At 43.7% G+C, this 11,450-nt stretch overlaps 2 long non-coding RNA genes across 3 annotated transcripts; both read left to right on the top strand.

Moving 5' to 3' along the window:
* Nucleotides 1–217: 217 nt before the first annotated feature.
* Nucleotides 218–10,512, top strand: LOC132538575 (uncharacterized). The gene is made up of 2 exons (XR_009549913.1): nucleotides 218–451; nucleotides 9,984–10,512. It is a non-coding gene; the product is annotated as an uncharacterized LOC132538575 (long non-coding RNA).
* On the top strand, nucleotides 2,381–5,653 carry LOC132538576 (uncharacterized). 2 transcript variants are annotated; one of them, XR_009549915.1, is made up of 3 exons: nucleotides 2,381–3,000; nucleotides 3,898–3,928; nucleotides 5,516–5,653. It is a non-coding gene; the product is annotated as an uncharacterized LOC132538576 (long non-coding RNA). The 2 variants fall into 2 exon arrangements; XR_009549914.1 differs by lacking the exon at nucleotides 2,381–3,000 and adding an exon at nucleotides 3,048–3,246.
* Nucleotides 10,513–11,450: the final 938 nt, after the last annotated feature.

The raw sequence follows: 11,450 nt of genomic DNA, 5'->3' as shown, positions 1-11,450 counted from the left end.
AGCCCCAGGATGTTGGCAGGAATCATAGTGTTACTAAAAATGGGCCTTGGTGGATGGAGACATAAGAGGTTTAAATGAAAAAAATAAAAAGAAAATTTATGTAATTATCAGTGGCTCCAGGGACTCCAGTGGTTCTGCAGTGGTTTGTTACCAAAGACTGAAATAGGGTCACGGGAACACCGCTCCCCAGTGCGGGAGAAGCCTAGCCCTCTGAGCCCCTGCCCCTCCCTCCCATCTCAGCCAAGCCTCTCACTTGGGAACTTGGCAGGAAGCTTTGCATGAGGGTTTGGATTTATAAGCTTTGTAACTGTTCTCTGAATGCCACAGTGCACCTTCCCAGTGATTCCTAGTTCTTAATCTCCTAGGACTCTATGTCCGCTCCCAAACACTAAATAATGGACGGTGATAGAAGACAGTTGCTTTTTCCAGAACGGAGAGGCAGAAGATGGAGGTGAGCTTGCAAAGGCTGAGGTCTGGATGGAAGTGGGAGGGGAGGTGGGATGTGTATTCCATGACAACCTCCCTTGTTCATGGCCATCCTTCTCTCGGCCAAAACTGTATTTCCTGGTACCTCTCTCGGGGTTGCAAAGGAGGAGCAGTTGGATCATTTGATTAGCTTTTTCCCAGAACAGGGAGCCTCCCATCTCTGTTTACCTCCCAGTGAGTGAAGGAGGAGGCCCAAGAATGGGGCGCCTTCTGGGGCTGCTTCTGAACAGAAATGGCCCTGGAGTCAGCCCTTGGCTGTACTAAATGTAGCACTTCTCCCACCTCTAGAAGACACCTGCTGATGCTTCCCAGTCTCTCTCCTCCCAGAGAATCCTGCTACTACCAGTGGCCCCATTGCCATTCTCCCCAAAGAGAACAGAAATTCCCCTTGCTTCTTGCCTATCTGGGGTGTCTTATTTTTTAATTGTGAATATAGATTTTAATTATAGAATTTTAAAAGTATCTAATTAAAAACTGTCAGTGACAGTCACATTGCTGCATACTGAATGTTTACTATGTGTTCATTTTATAAAAACTGAGTCTCTCAGGGAGTCGGGCGGTAGTGCAGCAGTTTAAGTGCATGTGGTGCAAAGCGCCCCGGTTCGAGCCCCCGGCTCCCCACCTACACGGGAGTCGCTTCACAGGTTCTTTCTCTCCCCCTCTCTGTCTTCCCCTCCTCTCTCCATTTCTCTCTGTCCTTTCCAACAACGACGACATCTAGAATAACAACAATAACTATAACAATAAAACAACAAGGGCAACAAAAGGGAATAAATAAATAAATAAATAAATCTAAAAACAAAAACAAAAACTGAATCTCTGTACCCATTGAACAAACCCCATTTTTTTCTCCCCAGGCTCTGGCAACCACAGTTCTACCTTTTTACTTTTTTAGTTATTTTTTTAAATCTCTGAATTTCTTTTTAAATGGCCACTGGCCTTATTGCTAGGGCTTGGTGTTGCATGAAGTATTTACCACTCCTGACAGCCCCTTCTCCCCCTTTCTTTGACAAGACAGAGAAATTGAGATAAGAGGAGCAGAGAGAGAGGGAGAGATGAACAAAGAGACCCAAAGCTCTGATTTACCTGCTTGTGAGACTTTGCCCTGCAGGCTGGGGCCGGGGAGGGGGAGCTTGAATTCCAGCCCTTGTATGTTGTGACAAGGGCACTGTGTGCCACCTCCTGGCTCTGAATTCTTTTTCTCCCCTATGAGTTTGACTACCTTAAATACCACACAGAAGTGGAATCAAGCAGTATTTGGCTTTTTGTAACTTTTAATTTATTTAATTTTGTATAGTGCCCTCAAGGTTCAATGTCAAGATGGTAGTAGCTATGACAGGATCTCCTTCTTTAAGACTGAATAACATTTCATTTATTTAGCCATCTTTCTGCCAATGGACATTTAGGCTACTTTGACCTTGTGACTGTAGTGAATGTCACCACAGTAAGTACTAGCATGTGAATATCTTTTTGAGATTTTGCTTTCAATTCTTTTGGGTAAATACTCTCAAACTGTACTGCTGGAGTGAAGGTTTTAGATTGTGTGTTCTTACTTTTAGTTGTACTCTTTTATCTAAGATCTACTCGTTTATTAATGAGAGAGAGAGAGAGAGAGAGAGAGAGAGAAGCATCATTCTAGCCATGTAGTACCAGGGATTAAGCTCTGAACGTCACACATGCAAGTCCTATGATCCACAATTCTCCCATCTCATAGACTCAGCAAAAAGTTGGATATACTTTTAATATTCCTGAATTCTTTCCACACCAAATACCCAGACCCAAAAGTTGTAGAAGGTTCCCTACTTCCCAAATCAAGCAAGTAACTGAGCAAGTAATGACTTTTGCCCAATCCCAAGGCAAGTAATGCATGGACTTCTCATTTTCAGCCTAATGCTTCACTGGGTTCTCACTGTCCACAGGCAAAGGCAGGTATTCAGCTCGACCATCTCCATCACCCTCCACAGCCATTTCTGGCATCTCCTGAACTTCTTATCATGCGGAATGAATTTTCTCTGCTCTCTAGACAGACCCGGTCATTCTCCAGGGCCTCACCATACATTCTATTCCTTGTGCTTACATTAAAGTCAGGCTGATTCTCTTCCCCGAGGGAATGATGGTTCATTAAACAGCGTTGGTCACATCTGGGAGGAAGGATGATAGTTTGCTGATCACTCACCCAGGCTGAGGGCTCTTCTTGCCTATGAGAAGAACGCATCTCCATTCACTACAGAAGATGGAATGAGGTCTTCAGAAAGAGTGTGTGGGATTGGTTCCTCTAGCCAATGCTAGCGCACACAAGCATACACCACATGGACAGACAGACAGAGAGGCTTCATTACCCATTCCAGATTATGATTTCATTTTCAGTCATTACTCTTCCTTTCCCAACTTCTGACTTGAAATATTTTGGTTCTAAAAAAGGAAATATAAGACTGACTACTAAAAGTGTACTCAGAAATTACTCAGCCTACTTTGTCTTCCCTTCATCTATGAAGATCCCTGGACGCTTTATATGTAAGCAAAGAAGTTTTTATAATAGTTGGAAACTGCTCTCCCCTCTTTTCTTTCTTCCAGGGTTATCGCTGGGGCTCGGTGCCTGCACTATAAATCCACTGCTCCTGGTGGCCATTTTTTTCATTTTTGTTACTGTTTTTGGATAGGACAGAGAGAAATTGAGAGAGATGGGGAAGATAGAGAAGGGGAGAGAAAGACAGATACCTGCTGACCTGCTTCACCACTTGTGAAGTTGACCCCCTACAGGTGGGGCTTGAACTGGGATCCTTGCACCAGTTCTTGCGCTTTGTATTATGCACTCTTAATGCAGTGCACCGCCACCCCCACCCCCACCGCCACCCCCACCCCCTCCAAGTCCCCTTTCTACCAATTTGCTCTGGAGCAAAAAAAAGATCATTACTTTGGTTTTGTACTGCCCTGTCTAGATTGAAAAAAAATGTAAATACACCCCAACAGGAGTAATAAAGTGTTGTTGACGTTATGTTGTAATTTAGTTTGTCAGATGGATTTTCTCTGGAGGGAGAGGGGGAAAGAAAACAAGATTGGGGAAGTTTTAACAAATTTCATTTCTTACCTAATTTTTTCCTGAGGACCAACTATGTGAATGCTTCAGCTAGAATTTCATAAATCTTTGTGTTTCAGCACTTGACCACCTTAGGAAAAATTGAGTGAGCAAGTTAACCAAATCATTTTTGACATCTTGATTTTACATGCTAGCACCATGTTATGAAATATTGTATGGGACAGAGGCATCCCTGAATGTTTATCTGTTTGTCTTTCGTCCTAATTGGGTCCATGCGGATCCCATGTGACTTCACAGTATGGGAATCATGTTCCTTGTTGTTGTTGTTTCTCTGCCTTACTTTGTATTCTCCTTTCATGTGCTGCTTCAATCAGACAAGGAACAAATCAGTATTTGGATTTGGAGGTAAGGTACAGAAAGGGAATTTCTTGGCTTATAAACTGTTGAGGGAATACATGAACTCTTAGACTATCAAAAAGAAATTTCCTGGTATTAGTTAAGGAACTCTTGGAAGAAAGACACAGACATCAATTTGAGCTTGTTTAAGCAAAGTGTGTGTGTGTGTGTGTGTGTGTGTGTGTGTGTGTGTGTGTGTGTACGCGCGCACACGTGTGTGTTTGGCAGTGGGGGTTGGGGCTGTTCCAAGGGTAAAGGGTGTCTCCTGGAGCTCAGGAGCAGACATACAACCTAACCTGAGGCACAGAGGTCTGGAAAGCTGGTCCACAGCCCTGGAATCACCTTTGCCTCTCATTTCTGCTCCCCTTGAAATATGTGCTTTTTCTTTTCTCTCTCACTGTACCCACTCTCCTCTGGACTCTGGTCACATTGCAGTATGGTTTCCCCAAGGCTCCTGGAAGAGCGTGTTATCTTCCCAACCACATAAGGATCAACTAGCTGTTAATTCGCTCCAGTATTTAAGGGAGAACCTGAGTCACCCACCTTGGATCAGAGATTTACAGTGGCCCAGTGAGCTGTAGACAAGAGGACAGGGTCACACACTACAAGAACAGCAGCCAGCGTTCACCCTGGGCATCCAAAATAGCTTCTCGGAGACAGGCACATAGCACACACAGTTCCTGTTCCAAAAGAGAACTATGCAGAGTTTAATGTTTTTCTTGTTTGAAGCATGAATGTGTCCAGATCTCACCAACTGTGGGCACAAATGGAGTTGGGCCTCAAATTGCAATAATACTACCAGGTATTGAGGGAAAGGGGAAGTTATGTATTGTTTGAACTAACCTAACTAGAAACACAGAAGAGGGAGGAGTTTGCTCTCAAACACGAGGGAATCCCAAGCACTGGACTTCCTTGAGTGTTCATCTGAGCTCATGAATGGTCCGCTCTACCTGGGTCCTCACTGATCTCCAGTTATGCAGGGCATGTGACCAAAACGTGTGGCCCAGAACCACTTATTTCACTTTCACCTACGTATTTCGTGATAGTGCCCATGCATCTGTACATTTTCTTTTTTTCCATATATTTTCTGTTTTCTTAAAAAAAAAGCAATTCCTTTGTGGTCCGGGAGGTGGCACAGTGGCTAAGGCACTAGACTCTCAAGCATGAGGTCCTGAGTTCAATCCCCAGCAGCACATGTACCAGAGTGATGGCTGGTTCTTTCTCTCCTACTATCTTTCTCATGAATAAATAAATACATTTTTAAAAAGAAATTCTTTTAAAGTAAATATTTTATTTATTTATTAATGGATAGAGACAGAGAGAAATTGAGAGAGGAGGGGGAGATTGGGAGAGAGACATGTGGAGCACTGCTTCACCACTCGTGAAGCTTTCCTCGTTGCAGGTGGGGACCAGGGGCTGGAACCTGGGTCCTTGAGCATTGTAATAATTGCACTTAACCAGGTGCGCCACCACCTGGCCCTTGCCCATACATTTTCTATTGTCTTGGAGCCATTGTTAATAGAACCCATGTGTTTTCTCAAAAGTGTCTTGGTTTATATGACCAATCACATGTTCCACCTGTCTTTAAATACGCAGGCCTTAGAATAACCCAGAGCAGAGGAAATATGTGAATCCTCTGTTGGAGAAAATCTCAGATAATTGCAGTTGGTGCCCCTTGTGCTTTATCTCCTCTCAAACACATTTGGGGACATTGCTATAAATGAAGAAAATAATGTTATGCTTAGTGACATACCTCAAGAGAAAGGAGTTTGTTCTAAGGACAGATAACCATGAGATGAGTCAGATGTCCAGATGTCTACAGAGGGGGCAGCATCAGAGAGCCACTATATTTGGAGAACAGTCTCACAGATATCTGCAGGCAGGTGGGTACATCCTCACTAGGGTGCAGGGGCACCATCAACAAGCCACTTGAGTGCGCTGTACCCTTCTGAACCCTGCCCTGATGCCAGTGCCAAGTCTGAAATGAGTCAGCAGACTCGCTGCCCCGGATGGGCAATCTCTGAGAACCATCTTTCTCCCGAAGGACACTCACCAGGGTATGGCTTGTCCACAGCTACACAGCTCATGCCAAAGGATGATTTTGCCACAGATTTTAAACATCTGACGCAAGATGTGTGTTGTGAAGTCCCCACTCACATTTTAAGTGTTTTTGCTCAGAGGGAGAAAAAAAGGAAAGAAAACAAACACAAAAGCCCTAACATAGGGTCTGTTTATGGCAGCGGACCAGGCAGCTCTCCCTGCCTTCTCTCTCTCCTCAACAGGCCTCTAACTCCATTAATTAGCTTAAAGGGATTCCAGGTCTTCTTGATAATGAAAACAGTGTTAGCCCTTGCAGCTAATTATACGAGAGTCACCCAAACCCCCTTTCTCAGCACTAGTCATGGAACTGACATTCCACTCTTTCCCTTAGTTTTTTCTTTTCTTTTCTCTTCCTTTCTTTCTTTCTCTCTTTCTTTCTTCCTTTGCAAGCAGATTCTTGTGAAGCTTGCACCTATTGATTTTGAAGATGTTTCTAGGAAGTCACTTAAAACTATATTTTTAAACCAAAGTTCACTGGAATTTTTTTTCCCCCAAGTCCAAGAGAGCCAGAGAAACAGAAACCCAACTCGAATTATATCTGTGGTGCCTGGGAGACATCCCCAGCTTAGATGAGCAAATGTGAAAAGAAAAAAACCCTCCCAGGCAATTAGCTGGGTCTTGGCTCACTGTCAACAAGGATTCTGCCATCACCCCAGAACCCTCCCTCCCACCCTGCTCTAGCCACATTTCCAGGCAGCAAAGCACACAGGGTCTCTGATTCACATTGTTTCGCTAGAATTAGGCTCGCCAGCCTTCTCCAGCAGCTTCTTAAAAACTTGTCTCTTCGTCTGGTCACCATTGTCTTCTCTCCCATTATTTTTTAAAAATCATCTTACTGGAAAACTGCTTGGCACCAAACATCTCTCCTTTCAGTTAGTGTGGCTTCAAGTTCCCATTGGCCCACACAGACTGCCGCTGGCTGAGTGTGAGTGCGAGCGAAAGATAGTTCTCTTAAAACACGCCACATTTCTTCTGCAAATGGAAACCAGCAGAGCTCTCCCCAGGCCCATCACATCTGGTGAAGCTCTGTCAGAATGGACAAGCTGGATTCTGCCATTCTTGTTCTCCTGGGCTGTCCCTCTAGCCAGAGAGAAGGCCCCAGTGTACTGTGGGAGTCTGACTGGTCAGCTGTTTGATTATTGGCTGTCAGATCACCCTTGAGGGTTGGCAGCCCTGACACTTACCTCTGAGGAACCCTAACAAGACACTGACTGCTATGTGGGAATGAAGGATACGTGGAGGAGTCTTCCAGAGTTCCCATCTTGACCCCAAAGGAGGACATTTTGTGCATTGGGAAGATGGCTTCTTCCCTCTGCCTTCCCCTCTTCCCCATCCACTGCTTGGTGACCTGGGAAGGAAAACAGGGACAATGCAGGGACTTCCTCACTCATTTTTTGAGGTGTCTCCTCCAGACTGCAGTTTTTCTTTGCTCTAGAAGCTTCCCAGTATGGGATTCTGTAGAAATGAGACCTGCAGTTCTTGGTGGGAAGTGACAGGTAGGGGTGTGTACACAGTGCTAAACACTTCTAGACACGCGGGGCCATTTTTTGTTTTGTTTTTGTTTTTCATGAAGCCTCTCCTTTGCATAATGATGCCATGTGGTGGTTGAGGGATTGAACCCAGGTCTTTGTAGTTGATAAAAAAAAAAAAAAAAGACGAGGCATTTTTTTTTTTTTTTACTTATTTTTTATTTGCCACCCTCTCACCTATTTGGGGGTTTGGAACAGCAAAGAAAGGAAGCGACTGATTAATTGCCACCTTCAAACTCCAACACTACTTCAGGAAGAAAAAAGAAAGGAGTTAGAGATTCTGGTGGGAATTCCCTGTATAGACCACAAAGACATAAAGGACGATGAAGCAGTGTGAGAAAGGAACTGGTGACCAGTGTAAAGACTAAGGAATGAAGTCGACAGTGGCACACCTGGTTAAGCGCATGTGTTACCAAGCACAAGGACCCAGGTTCAAGCCCTGGTCCCCACCTTCAGTGAAGATGCTTCATGAGTGGTGAAACAGTGCTGCAGGGGTCTCTCTGTCGCTCTCTCTCCTTCTCTGTCCCTTTTCCCTCTCGATTTCTCTCTGTCTTATCAAATAAAATGAATTTAAAAAAATTCTAAAAGCTCAAAAAAAAAAAAAGACAGGAAAAGATATAGAAGAATAAAGAAAAAGTGACATTCATTTTTTTGCCTCGGGAATTCCACTTACAGAGTGAAGGAAAAAAACCTTGAGGAATTTTTTGAGCCAGTTTCACTTTTGAATAAAGGTTTTTAAATGATAGTATTTGAATCATCACACTTATTAGTGGGACCTAATAAACAGAGACGGGGGGAAGAAAATAAAGTGAAACATGAACTGGGCATGCTGTACAGAGTCAAAGCAAGGAGGGCTGGGGAGATAGCATAGTGGTTATGCAAAAGGACTTTCATGCTTGAGATACCAAAGGTCCCAGGTTCAATGCCCAGCACTAGCATAAACCAGAACTGAGCAGTGCTCTGATAAAAAAAAAAAAAAAATTAAATAAATCACAAAGCCAGGGACTGTGGGGAAGGAAGGGAGAAAGAAGCTGAAAGAACTTGGGGACCCAGTGCATTATGAAAGTATACTCATGTCCAGTGACACATTGTCAAGCATCAACCCCTCAATAAAAAGATTAAAAACAAATAAAAAAATAAAACAGAGGACAGTGCTGGAAAAAATAAAAAGAAGATGAATGATGGTGTTTTCAGGGTCTTCTTCATGACAAAGGTTATGAAGAAGAATCTTCATGCCAGTGTTCCTAAGAGGCTTCTGCACTTATCGACTCAGGACCTATTAAAATTTGGTTTATGCAAGTGCTCTTGTGTTTTTGGGAAGATGGACCTTGAAGAGGGATTAGGAATTTAACTAGACCATGAGGTACAAGAGATTAAACCTTCAGGAGAAGTAAGAGAATTTGGGGCAAGGGGAGAAGAGGAGTTGGTTTTTGTTTTGTTTTTAATTATAAGAACTTGTTGGGGCTGGGTGGTGGTGCACCTGACTGAGCTCATGTTACAATGCTTAAGGACTTGGGTTTGAGCCCCCAGTCCCCACCTGCAGGGAGAAAGCTTTGTGAGTGGTGAAGCAGGACTGCAGGTGTTTCTCTCTCTCTCTCTCCTTCTTTATCACTTCCCATTCCCTCTCAATTTCTAGCTCTCACTATTCAATAAATAAATAAATAAAGATAATACAGATTAAAAAAAAAAAACTATAAGATCTTATCCTGGGACAGCAGCTCTACTTACTGAAATCACAAAAGGAATTTGCAAACAGCCCCAGTGTTTGAGCGATTTCCCGCACCATTCAGATGGGGCACTCTGGGGTGACGTCACAGCCATGGCAAACCATTGTCTTGGTTTCTGATGTACAGCTGAGCTTGAGAACAGGCATTTTAGACTGAGGAAGATGATTTCTCTGGAGCCTGCCTTTGGAAAGGCCACAGGTGATGATGGGTAAAGGTGGTAAAGGGGTATTATACATGCAGTCTTCTCCAATTAATCTAAGCTTTTGTTACTCAAAAGGTGGTCCCTGGGTCTGCTTCAGTGCACCTGAGACTTTCAAAAATTGTAGAACCCGAAGGCATATAGGGATGCAGAGGTTACACAGGCTCCTGTGTTGAATATAGGCCCCAGATCAAATCGACAGGGTTTACAGTTAACAGTATTCAGATACTTTTCACATATTTGGAAGTACTGTCTTCCCTGATCCAGCTTTCTAGTCCTGTTTCCAAATCTGACACCATCTCCCCAGACAATACCTTTAGCCCACCTGTATGTTAGCTGTCAGGCTCAGGCAAAAATTAGTAAAGTCGTGGGCCCCTCAGAATAGACCTAAAATAGACTTCCTAGCTTTTTCCAAAGTGGGGACCCCAAATCTCATCTGCTATAGTCTTACCTTTAGTTTACTGATTATTGAGAAATTTATTCTGCTTTATAACTTAATTCTTTTTCAGACACCAAGTTGCAGGTGCTACCATGACGCCAACTTGACTTCCCTGGGCAGACGAACCCACCAATGTATCCTGGAACCCCACCTCTCCAGAGCCCTGGCCCACTAAGGAAGAATAGAAACAGACCAGGAGTATGGATCAACCTGCCAATGCCCGTGTCCAGTGGAGAAGCAATTACAGAAGCCAGACGTTCCACCTTCTGCACCCCATAATGATCCTGGTTCCATAATCTCAGAGGGATAAAGAATAGGAAAACTTCCAATGGAGGGGATGGGATACAGAACTCTGGTGTTGGGAATTGTGTGTAATTGGACCCCACTTATCCTATGGTCTTATGGATCATTATTAAATCAATTTAAAAAACTGCATAATCTGGGCTGGGGAGGCAGTATAATGGTTATGCAAAAGACTTTTTTGCCTGTGGCTTCAAGGTCCCAGCACCACCATAAGCCAGAGCTGAGCAGCCCTTCAGTGTCTTTCTCTATCCCTCTCATTAAAATAATCAAATAAAGTGTTTTTTAAAATTGCAGAATCTTAGCCCCCACCATAAATCTGCTGAGTGAGGAAATGTTTTCTAGACTTGACTGTGTATGGGAAACACCTGGAATCAGATGAAAATACAGACTCTGTATTTAGGAAGTAAGTACAAGACCCCACCCCTCTACCAAACCCCCCGGAGTACCTAGCGCTGCTGATCCACAGACCAAACTTTGCAAAGCAAAGCAGTAGAGAACTTGGCACAGTGATACAGGGAAGCTGCTTGAGAAGCAGTGCTCCAGTTTTAGACAGCTCTACCTACAGGAATGACACTGAAGCCGACACACGGAGCATTTTTAGGGACACACAAGACAAGTGGGGATTTCAGAGGAATACTTCCATTCCCAGAGCAGTAACTACCACCAGCAGGAGATGCCATTATAGGGAGCTTCCTGGAACTGCCAATTGGAACTGGCACCAAAGAAAACCACAAGGGACAGAATCAAATTAACATGACTGCTTAGCATGTTGGAACTCTGCATCCCAGCCCAAGTCACACTGGAGAAGAAGGGATTTGGCTGTTTTTATAACTTTGTTGTCTAGAGGAGAAAAGCAGTCTTTCCATGGGCTTCACAGTAACATTAGAAAATAATAACTTTCCATCTTGATTCCTCGAGGGGTTGATGTATCCCTCTAGTCCATAAATACTCATTGAACATCTAGTCTGTCCCAAACACTGTGCTTAGGGCTTTGATTTGAAAGTCTATAAAGAAAGAGCAGGGAGAGGCTGAAGTCAGATCTAGAGACCTAGTATTGCAACCCAGTCTTCAACAGAGAGGACAATGTACCCAAGAGCAGAGTTACACTGGGACAGTGCCTATATCTTAGCTATTATGGAAATCCCAGGCCTCACATCAATTGATGTCAATTTCAGAAATAAGACCAAATGTGATTCATTTGGAACCAGACAACGGAAAAGCCAATGCTGTTACT

Source organism: Erinaceus europaeus, chromosome 5 (assembly GCF_950295315.1).
Source record: "Erinaceus europaeus chromosome 5, mEriEur2.1, whole genome shotgun sequence".
Taxonomy (NCBI): Eukaryota; Metazoa; Chordata; class Mammalia; order Eulipotyphla; family Erinaceidae; genus Erinaceus; species Erinaceus europaeus.
This window is presented reverse-complemented; position numbering and strand designations above follow the sequence as displayed.